Source organism: Gallinula chloropus (assembly GCF_964237585.1).
Source record: "Gallinula chloropus genome assembly, chromosome: 17".
In the NCBI taxonomy this organism is placed as follows: Eukaryota; Metazoa; Chordata; class Aves; order Gruiformes; family Rallidae; genus Gallinula; species Gallinula chloropus.
Window position 1 is genome coordinate 10,158,462 of NC_140102.1, and position 11,078 is coordinate 10,169,539.

The window sequence follows — 11,078 nt, forward strand, 5'->3', positions numbered from 1 at the left end:
GAAGACAACTTCCCTGGGTACAGACAGACCAGGCAGCAGGAAGGAGCAAGAAGCCACTGCTAGAGGGTGATGAGCAGAGCAGCAATGCTGTGAAGGGTTCTGCAGATGTTGTGACAAAAGAGGAGCTTCAGGGACGTGGTGGCTTTGCAAATGCTCAGAGGCTCCTTCCCCCAGGTGCAGAGTAGAGCAGGAGAGAGCATGAAGGGGCTTGTTGGAAATGGAGGACAGAGTCGGGCTCTGCTGCATGGGGATGATGGGTGGAGGAGAGATGGATGAGGATGGGCTGGGCGAGGGAAGATGAACAGTCACAACTGGGGCAGAGAAAAGAGGGTGCCAGGGAGGAGCGTGGGGAGGAATGATGTGGTCTGAGCCATCGGCCAGCACAGCAATTTTTGCAGCAGCCCTCCGGATACAAACCAGATCAAGGAAACCTTTGCAAGGCGTGGACATTGTTGGGAAGGTGGAATCCATGGAGGGATGATGATGAGCCCTCAGATCACAAGCAGACAGGCTGGACGACGCCAGCTTTACCTTCAAACCAGTTTCTTGACAATCATCTCCTCCCTGGCACCCCAGCTGGTCTCCAGGGCCTCTGCAGGTCCTCGTCTGCTTGATGTCTCCCTGGGATGGGCCTGGTTGCCTGCTCCATCTTTGGATGTTTCTTATGCCCTGCAGAGTGAAAGAAATTTCCAAAATTGAGACAGATCCAAAAGTTTTCCAGGAAAACAAAATAAAAACATTATCCCAGTTATGTTCTGTCTCCAGGGCTGTGTCCGGGCATTCGGCGAGTTATGAAAACCAGCTCCTGGGCTGGTTCATTGACTGGCAGGAATTAGAGAGCAAAGTCACTGCAGGGTTGGCAATTAGCTGCTGTCTGAGGGTGTTTTTGTAGAATCAAATTTCCAGCACAAGGGGAAGAAAAAAACCCCTGTTTGTAAAGCAAGCCGCCCCCTCAGCAGGGAAGGTGGGCGGGCAGGGGGAGAGCGGCACCTCCTCCGCTCCTGAAGAAAGGGATTGTGCCTTACCCAAACATCACTTGGATCCCTGCTTCTTCTGAAGGGTCAGACCCCCAAATCCTCCCTCCCGCAGCACCGGGGAGCTTGCCTGCACCGGGAGCTGTGCTGTGCAGTTCTGCTTACAGCTGGAGCACCAGCATTTGACACTCTGCTTTTGCCCATCTTTTGCTAACGAATGGAGAGGAGAGGGGTACAACCAGTTGTAAAGCCAGAGTAATAGAGCTGGAAAGCCATCAGCAGCCCTCCTATGGTTTTCTTTTCCCAGTCTTGTGTCCTGGGGGGAGCGAGGTTCCCTTCCCTGTGCAGCTGGGCTGTCGCTCCCTGGCAGCCCCATCCTGCCGAGCTGAGACATGAGCACTTGTGGGGCAACAGGTGGTAAAGACGTGAGGCAAACAGGCAGGAGGGAAGAAAAGGGGTGACCTGGGTTGTGCCTCAGCACGTGGGGCTGGGGGTACCACCCCGTGGGCTTCTCTACCCTCCTCCGTGTTCCCTGGCCGTAGGGAGAAGCTGAGCACGTGCCAGAGGGAGGAGAGGACGGACTTGTAGGGGGTGTAGGGAATGCCAGACCTCCAACCGAAGGAAACCAAGGTTCATTAGTTCCACTACACACAGAACAACTCGCTGAAGGAGCCTGAGCTTCAAGCTGGGAGCGTCCCTTTACACTGCGTCTGGGGCACCCTTTGATTTGGTTAATTAGACACAGGGTTTTTCAGTGCTGTGGGGGGCCGGGTATGTGCTGGGGAGCACAGCTACCCTGGGTTTACTAATGAGATAATTTATTGTGGCTGTCTGAGGAGTCTGAGTGTACACAACTCCACCCGCACACACACCACCCACTCCAAGCCCTCTGCTCCCAGCTGGAGAGTCCTCAGCGCCGGAGGTGGAAGTACTTCTGCGTTCTGCCCCCCTGCACAGAGCCCCCCCACCTTGGGGGACCTGTGCACCAGGGCCCCCTTTGCACCTCAACATCCCCACGCAATTTTCACTGCTCCCCTGGCCAAACATCCGAATTCCCCTATTTTCCAGCGTCCTTTTAATCTTTGATTCCACCCAGTAGCTTCGTCTCTGCCTGCTTTCCCTGCTCCAGAAGATCCCTCCTTACATAGTTCAAGTGTTAGGGCTTGCCTACACTTGAAGGTTAATTCTGCATTAAGGGACACATAAATCTGACAGACGGTTGCTAATTCCTCAGTGGTTCTGGAAAGATTTACTCAAAACCAGGCATTTCTGAGGAGCTCAGTGCACTGGCCGCCCTGTGCGCTGCCTCCTGTTAGCAGTGGGATGGGGGAAGATGACACTGTACAAAAGAGACCTTATTCTTTCCGGCAGCGTGCTCCCTGTTGCTCTACAAGCAGATAATAATCCCCCCCTCCTTAATCCTCACAGCTGTCACAGGTGAAATGGGGGTACAAGGAGGTGTAGGAATTCCCCTGGTGTTTGGATGGCAGCGGGTTATTTCAGAGGTCAGGAATGCCATACCCAGAGCTGCCTCTGCCCCTCTGGCAAGCGGGTCCAGCGTCACCAGGCTGCAGCTTAACGGGCATTTGCTTAGGGGAGCGGTGCCACCCACAAAGCACCACCTTGCCACAGAAACCTTCTCCTGGGGCACATCCCTGCCCCGTCCCAAGCCACCACCAGCAGGTAGCCAGCCACCTGGAGATGCTGTGAGAGCCTCCTGCCTCCCGAGCTGCAGGTTTGCGCTTGGAGAACCCTAATTATTGCATGCAGGGGCAGATCTGGGCAGTGCTCTGGGTGTACCTGAATTCAAGTTATTTAGGTTAACAGCAAATTGCACGGGATGGTTGCTTGGGGATCTGGGCAAACTATTCAAAGCAGCAGAAGGCGTCTGATGAATTAGCCAATATTTTTGTTTGTGGACAATCCCAAGGGGAAAAAAATAAAAAAGAAAAGAAAAGAAAAGAAAAAAACCAAAACCTCCAGTTCTTACCAGTGTTTGCTACTCAGAATTACTCCATGAATCATTAATGACTGTGTTGTAGTCAGTGGGGTTTCTTACGTCCTGCTTTATTTTCATCTCTGAGTCCTACTTTTGCTTGTGTCTGGTGGCCAATTTCAAGCTCCCAAGTCCACAGGGAGCTTTCAGCTCGGATGGGCATCCACAGGCACTACTGGTTTATCCCATCAGGTTTTTCCAAGTCACAACTGATAAATAACATGTATATTTATATATATATATATATAAATCAAGCAAGCAAATTGCTGCCACTGAAAGGAATTCACAGATTTTTTGGTAAGTAAAGGGCGTGTTTTCCACAGTCCTGCCTCACTGCCATCCCCCCCGGGGGATAATGAAGCAGTAGTGCCACAGGTAGGTGATGTTCGATGGCACTGCCACTGCAGTGTGACATACAGCCCTCCCTCACCCTGGATGCCACTGGCTTTGAGCCAGCTTTCCCCACACAGACCTCTTGCTGCCTGCAGGCTCCCTCAGTCTCATTTTAGCCAAAATACAGTGCTGTGGAATGAAGTCACTGCACTGCAAGAGGCAGGGATGAGGAAAGGGAGGAAGGGAAGGCCGTGGTGTGTAACTGGAGGGGCTGCAGCTGGCCAGACGTGACTGCGAGCGAGGGAAGGCAGCACTACAGAGTGCTGCTTCAGCTTTCAAGTCTTGTGCTCCGGGGATCTACATGCCATTTCTTGGATGTGGTTTGCCCCCAGGGCGATCTCAACAGCTGTGAGGTTGCAGCAGATGAACAATGTAGTTTTCAATAAATTTCTCAGCGCAAACGGAAGGATTTTAACCCGTTCGTGCTAACCCGCTTCTGGTCTGAAGCCTCTTCCGGACCTCAACCTGTTCACATCACAAGTGTTTCCTGTCTGAACCCCAAGGTCTGACTGCTGCAGCACACCCCAGCTAGGCTCCTCTGCTCTGGGTTTCCAGCGGGCTCTTCTCCATCAGAAGAGGCTTCTCTCAGCCATGCCCACAGGTCCTGGGAGGTGTAGGTATATCGCTGCGTTTACCTGTCCCGCTTAAACACACCCTGGTGAGCCATGGGTGCAGGAAGGTATCAAATGTGGAATGTGGATGCCCTCATCTCCTGGTGGGGCAAGAGGAGGTGGGTGAAAGGCAAGTTCCCCAGATCTCCCCTTCCTCGGTGGCAGATGCACCTCAGAAGTTCAGTCTCCTGTGTATCCACCCACCCAGAAGCAGGGCTTGGCTCAGGGGCATGGTCTGATCCCATCCAAAGGCTGATGCCACTCCTCAAGAAATAACCTCTTCCAAAACACCTCCAGGGTATCCTCAGATCACCACAATGACTGTAAGCTCTGTGAATTCACCTGCTAAATAGGGGACAAGGTGGCTAACCTGGGCCCAGAGCTTTTGGGTTGTTTTCTTCACAGCCACAGAGCACCGTAAGCAGCGCTGCTGGAAAGCCAGGCAGGCTGGCTCGGTGTGTCCGGAGGGTCTGGGCAATGAGATGGTGTCCTTCACCACCTCTCCTCTGTCCAGGGCCTGCCAGGCATTTTCAGGGAGCCCCAAGCAGTGAGCTTACAGCCCTTGCAGGAGCTAACGGTGCTGAGCGGGCCCTGGGGGGCATCTCACACCTTCACATGCTACCTGTGCAGTCCCAGACTGGCATTTCCCCCCCACACCCAAATGTGTGCCCAGAGGCCACCGTTCCCCTCTGCTCATGCACAGCTGCTGGCTGGCAGCTCTGGTTCCCCCCACCGCTGCTGCAGACCCACAGCACATCCCAGACATCTCTGGGGAGCTGTGCTTGGAGGTGGGGGGGTGGCAGGTGACTCGGAGGCGTCTGTAGTAAAACAACACATGAGCAAATAGGTAAGCGAGGAGGGGGGCTGTGTGTAAGGCAGAAGTATCTGTGACCTTTCAGGAGGCTGTTAGCACCAACCCATGAACAGCTACTGCTTTGAACTAGACTCTTAACAGTAACTGCCCCATCTGCCCTGCCCAAGCAAAGACACAACCAGTGCAGCAGCCAGAGAGACTGTGTGCGGTATCACCCATGATTTGGAGGCTTCTGTCTCACCTTCCAAAATGCCTCATGAGTTTTAATCACCACACTGCTCCCCGTTCCCCACCGAGGCTGTACAGCCATCAGCTTCCAACATCTCTTCTCAGCCAGCACCGAAATACTGGAGCCCATCTTTTCTCCCCTCTGTAGAATAAGCTGGTGGCATTTCTTCTTCCTTTTGCTTCCTTTGCAAATGCATGTGGAAGCCCAGTCATGCGTGCTGGTTTGTACAGATATCTGCTGAAATGCTCTTCTCTCAGCTGCAGCCTCCACCACAGGGTGCTGAGCTCGAGGCAGGCACCATCCACAGGTTCCTCTGTAGAAGCAGGGTGTGCTTTTCACCTGCCCTTTGCCAAATCCTGAGCAAACACCATGGCTTTCCCAAAGGCTGGATTCATCCCCAGCTGTGGGCGAGCTCTCGTGGGGCTCCTTTTGGGGTGTTCTCCAGTGACTTCAGTTTGGTCTCTGGGTGCTTCCCTGGATCAGAGGCTTCAACGTTGAGTCCGTGGTAACACACCTTGGGAGCTCAGCTCTGCCACGGGCTGGCAGCCCACCTACTGCAGGGGCATTTGTTAGTAGCAACAGTGTGGGACACAGACACGTCCTTCCCCCCAGCATCTAGGGTAGCCTGGGCTCCAAACTGCAGGGTGCTGCATCAACTGTGCATCAGCCTTGAGAGCCGCTCTGCATCCCAGTGGGGGCAAGGGAGCACTCCCCCCAGCCGAAACCCACACCTCCATGGTCTCCCTTCCCAGTTATCTCCTCTGGACTGAATTTCCTTGCTCTCTTGTTGTTCTTTCCTCCTGGCTCACACCTCACTGCTTTCATGCAGCTTCAGTCAGCCACAGCCCACAGCAGCACCCTGCGGGTGCCAGTGTCTGATCACCAGACACCAACCAGCCCAGCTGCTTCCCTGCCAGCAGCAGAGCCCTGGTCCTGTGAGATGCGGGGAGCTCACTCTCCCTGCAGCTGCTGGCCCTGGCTGGCCAAACTGGCCTACACATTCCCAGGAAAAGCTGGACCCCTTCCCCTCATCCCAGGGAAAGCTCACCCTTGGGTGATGCCTGAGCAATGCAGAGGGGCAGGAGGGTCACAGGAGTGAGGCTGAACCGAGAGGGGGTGGAGGAGTGGTACCTGTTCCAGGGAGGTGCTGAGGAGTGGGGAGAGGGAAGGAGGTGAGGGGCTTGGCTGCTCTGAACTGATGCATGTGTGAAGAAAAGCCTCGACCTACACCCTAAATTCCACAGCTCAGCTCTGGGGACAGGGGGAGGGAGAGAGGACAGGACAGGACATTTCCAGCAGACAGGACAGGACATTTCCAGCAGACCCGTGACTTGTTAATAAAAGCCTCATCTCACCAGCCCAGCCTGCCTCCTCCCCCATCGTCTCACACTGGGTTTTATTAACGCAGTTCCCCTTAGGCCAGAGGGAATCACATCCCAGGAGACATTCCAGTCTCGGCTCAGCTTCGGCAGGGATCAGAGGGAGCCAAGGGTGGGGGCCGTTTCACCGGGACCTTTCATTTGCAGTGAGCTGGCAGGTTGGGAGCGCAGCAAGACGGCTCCTTTCCAGTTACAGAGCGGCTGCAGGCTGGATTTGGGGCTCTGCTCTGCTCCCACACTCCGACTCTGTATCTCCCAAAGTCCAGTTATTTCTGCTCTATCCAGGCTGCCAGGTGGAAGCCCTGGGCCTGGGCTGTGCTGGCAGCTGGGTGCACGCACAGCTGGGTATGGGCTCTCTGTGCAGGGAGTCTCACCCGTTGGCTCAGGTGATGAACAGCCAGGACCATGCTGCCACAAGGGCTCAGCCATGGTTCAGCACCCTTCCCTGCACACCAGCACGGCCTCAACCACCAGCTTCTCACAGCCATCAGGCTCTGCACTGGTTGGGGCTGACACCTCCTGCCAGGAATGGGAGCTGGCTCCCCGGCGTCTGGCTCCTCAGGTGAATTGTGGTGTGCCCTGAGCCTACGCCAGGAAAATGCCAGCAGATGAAACTGTCTCAGGCCCAGAGACATGAAGATGGATGTGTTTTCCTTGCCTGGCTTATCTCACAGGCAGTGCTTCCCACCGGAGCCCGGCACTGTTTGTGTGCGCTCGGCTCCTGGCACGGGGGCAGGAGATGATTAGACAACAAACACTGTGGCGTACCTCTCTGAGCCTGCAGCCTGCCTCTGCCCCGCTGGGACCCAAAGCCCGCCAGGGAGTTGCTTCCCAGGCACCAAATCCCAGGGCTGGCTGCAGCTGCACCGAAGCTGCAGGGAGAGAAGGGGGAAGAAGAGCCGCACGATGCCGCAGCCGCTCAGGCACCGCGTGAGCTGCAGCATGGGCTGTGAGGGGGACAGGGCTGGGGCTGCCTTAGCTGCTCCCTAGGGACCCGCTCCTGGAGTGGCCCCTGCCATGAAGGAGCCACCTGGGCAGCACAGAGCTGGGGCAGCTCTGCAGGGTGAGGGACAGGAGAGTCCTGCTCCCATCCTGCTCTGTTCCTAGGCTGGAGGAGGCAGCGGTGCCAGCCCAGCAGCCATGCAGGTAGTGATGCTCCACCTGTGCTCCTTGGCTGCATACGGGCAGTACGCCAGGCCGGTCCCTCTACAGACTGAGCGTTCAGCTCAGAACTAAGGTCAAGGAAGGGGGTTTTCTTTAAAGGCAAAATCAAATAAATAAGTTGTAGTGAATCAAGGAAGTATTTCTGGAAATCCCTAGCAGGACTGTTGCATTGGCCTACTTGAGCTGAAGTCTGGGGAAAAGAAAAGGAACTTTCAAGGTGCAGAGTTTGGATCCGGGACAGCCTGCACAGTTCCAGCCATCTTCATTTAAATGACTTCAAAAAGTTAAATAGAGCTTTGAAGCAAAGCACTTTGCTGACCAAACAGAAATCTTCACATGTTATTTTACCCTGTGTATTACTTTAGCTTTTCACTTGTGAGTCCAGGCTCAAAGGCCAAATTTCCCCTAACCCCACATCCTCTTCTTGTCCCCTCCCCATGCCCATGCTTTGGGCTGCCAGCTGAGGAGGAGAACCAGGTAATTCAAGGCCTCTTCAAGAAATACTCCTGTCATGGGTGTTTACAAGGGGAGTTCACTGCACATGACCCCCAAGTCTTTGTTTGCACCTACCACCACCTGTACAAACACCCGCTTGGGCTGACCAGGAGAAAAACAAGATGCCAGGGACAAAGGAAAGGGGAATCCCAAAGGCAAGAGGCTGAGAACAGAGACTTGCCTGACTGAGATGTGTCCCTGTTTGTCACCCGCTGAGCAGTGATGCTGGAGACTTCAATTCATGAGGCCAGCACCTACAGAGAGAAGAGGAAAGGTGTTAGAAAAGAGAAATCAAAGGGGTTTCTCTGTCCAGGGGATTTTGGCTCCTGAGCCTTCTTCCAGCTGCTGGGGGAAAATGCCCAGGAGGTGTAAAGCTCCATGCTGACTCTGCAGGGAACCCAAAACCAGGTCCCCAGCCACAGAGAATACAGCTGTGAAAGTCACACCAGGGAGGTAGCAGAAAACAAAGGACTTTGGACAGACAGGCTTAATCCATTTAAATTCAGTTCCTCTCTCACTTCCCCCTTTCTCCTTTACGCTGTTCCCCCACCTCCCCTCAGCACCAAGAGCCTGACAGCAGCTTCACACCCGAGTGGCCCATGGACTGAAAGAGTTATTCCACCTCCTTGCTGCTCACAGCAGAGCAGAATCGAACCCGTGCTTCTCTTACCCCCTCTTGCACAGTTCCTTTCTACCAAACACCTGCTGGGGAGAGGGTTATCCCAAGTTGGTGGTTCCTGCTGAGACTCACATTACGTGGCATTCTCAAGGTCCCTCCTTGCTGGGAAGCCTTAGGGGAGTGGGAGCACAGCTAAGGCTTGTGGCCAGGAGGACGTGGAAAACCCATGGGAGCTCTGTTGCTTCAGAGCTAGGCACTGAAACAGATGCTGAGTAAGAAGAGCTGTGCACGGAGATGCTGTATTGGCAACATGGATGACGGTTGGGACCTCCCAGTCATGAGGGCTTCCACTGAACTCCTGCAGCATCATGAGATGCCTGAACCCCAAATTTGGCTCCAGCCTGGAGGAACTGCAGGAAAGCAGCTGAGAGATACCAGGCACTCTGGGGTTGTGGTGGGAGCTGTGTGCACATCACCCAGCAGCCTCTGTCCATTCAGCAAGCTGCAAACTGAGGTAGGGATGAGTGCTGCAAGGACAGAGAGTGGCTGAGAGAGCTCCCAGCACAGCAGCACTACAATAGAAGACTGCTACAGGCTGTGTGAGCACACCAGACCCCAAAACACCCAACGGGCCCTCTTCCCATTGCTAAACATCTTCTTCCTCTGCTGGGAAATACTTGTAATCCCAAAGACACCGCACACTTGTGTGAAGTGCCTTGGCGGGAGCCAGCAGTTCTCACGTGTGGTCCCACCTCTGCCAGGACCCTGCTTCCCAGAACACCCCCTTCAAGAGTGTCCCTTGATTAAGAAGAGCCAGACGGGCTGTCGCTGCCTCACAGGCTGCTCCCACGCCTCTCCCCGCTTCCCCAGGGCACCAACTGGCTCCACTGGAAAGCACTGAGTGCCCGGACATACAGAAGAAAGGAGACAAAGGTGGGAAGCTTTTCTCACCAGGACCCAGCTGCCTGGCTCTGAGCAAGGCTAAAGGAAGTAGGACCTGCCCTGCGCTGCTGGGGCACAGCCAGAATAGCTGGAGATGGGCAAATTCCACATGTAAAGTCCCAGTGCTGTGAACACCAGCTCCTTGCTCCTACCTTTGTGCTATTCCTCTCTTTCCCCTGTCACAAGTAAGGCCTCAGGGATACACCCTGTGTATGCACTGCTCCAGAGCGGGGATGTCTCACTGACAGCCGCTAGCTGAGCACAGCAGAGCTCCCCCCAAGCTCGGCCACGGCCAGGCTCACTCTTCCCGCATCTGCTCACCGTACCCAGCATTTACACCCTCAGTATGGTTCCCATAAAGCAAAACACGAACAACTGATCACAGGCAAATAAACCAGGAACACAGCCCAGGATATCAGGAAGCCTTCCCTGCTCCCCACACCAGCCCAGGCAGCTGGAGATCAAAGTTTTCTTATTTGCCTACGTTTCTTGAAACAATTTGCAGCTAAACTGGGTCTTCTGAGGGGATGCTGACACAGCCCAGCGATGCTGACACAGCCCAGGGTTTCTCCCATAGAAACAGGAATCAAGAAAACAGATCCATGTATTGCTGCCTCCATCCCCAGGTGGCTGAGAGGATGGAGGAGGGAGGCTTTGGCATCTCCAAAATGATGGGTGTTCCTTCCCTTCTCCTTCCTCAGCAACCCTGCTGAGGGGAAAGCCGGCTTGGGAATGGGAAGCAAAGGGCTCGGCACACGCAGGTGACTTCAGTGGCGCCCTGCACAGGCAGAGCAGGGATTGGAGGTGCATTTTGGGCATTAAACCCCAAGATTAGGGACTGAGAGGTCCCAGAAGGCACTGAGGGTCTAATAGGACTGTGATTACCTCTAGGCAGGAGAAATGAAACACACTTTTAAACCGACCCGTTTGAAGTCATCCCAATCCAGACAGAAACCAGTTGTGGGACTGGAAGCACACGGAACATAGGTAACTCCAGCAGCAGATGCAAAAACCGGGAGGCGAAGCAGTGTCCCCTCCCCGAGGGAGCAACGCATGGCCCCAGGGATATTCGGGGAAGGAAGAGGATGGGGGGGAAGCCGGAGCCGGTGCCGGGCAGGCGCGGGAGGGGGGGTCCCAGCCCGGCCCGCCCCGCTCCGCCCCGCCGCCCCCGGCAGCGGGGCGGAGCGGGGCGGGCCGGGCTGGGACCCCCCCTCCCGCGATGCCGCCGGGCCGTGTCCCCCCGGCCCGTACAGCCACGGCTCGGGGAGAACAAAAGGCAGGAGCGGGAGGCGGCGCGGGGAGGAGGGCAGGCGGCTCCGGGGGGGGATAAAAGGCTCAGCGGGGACAAACACACACACACACACACACACATTTCCCCCTCATCCCCCCCTTCCCCCAATCCCCCGCCGCCCTCCCAACCACCACCACCACCACCACCACCACCACCACCACCTCCCGCCCC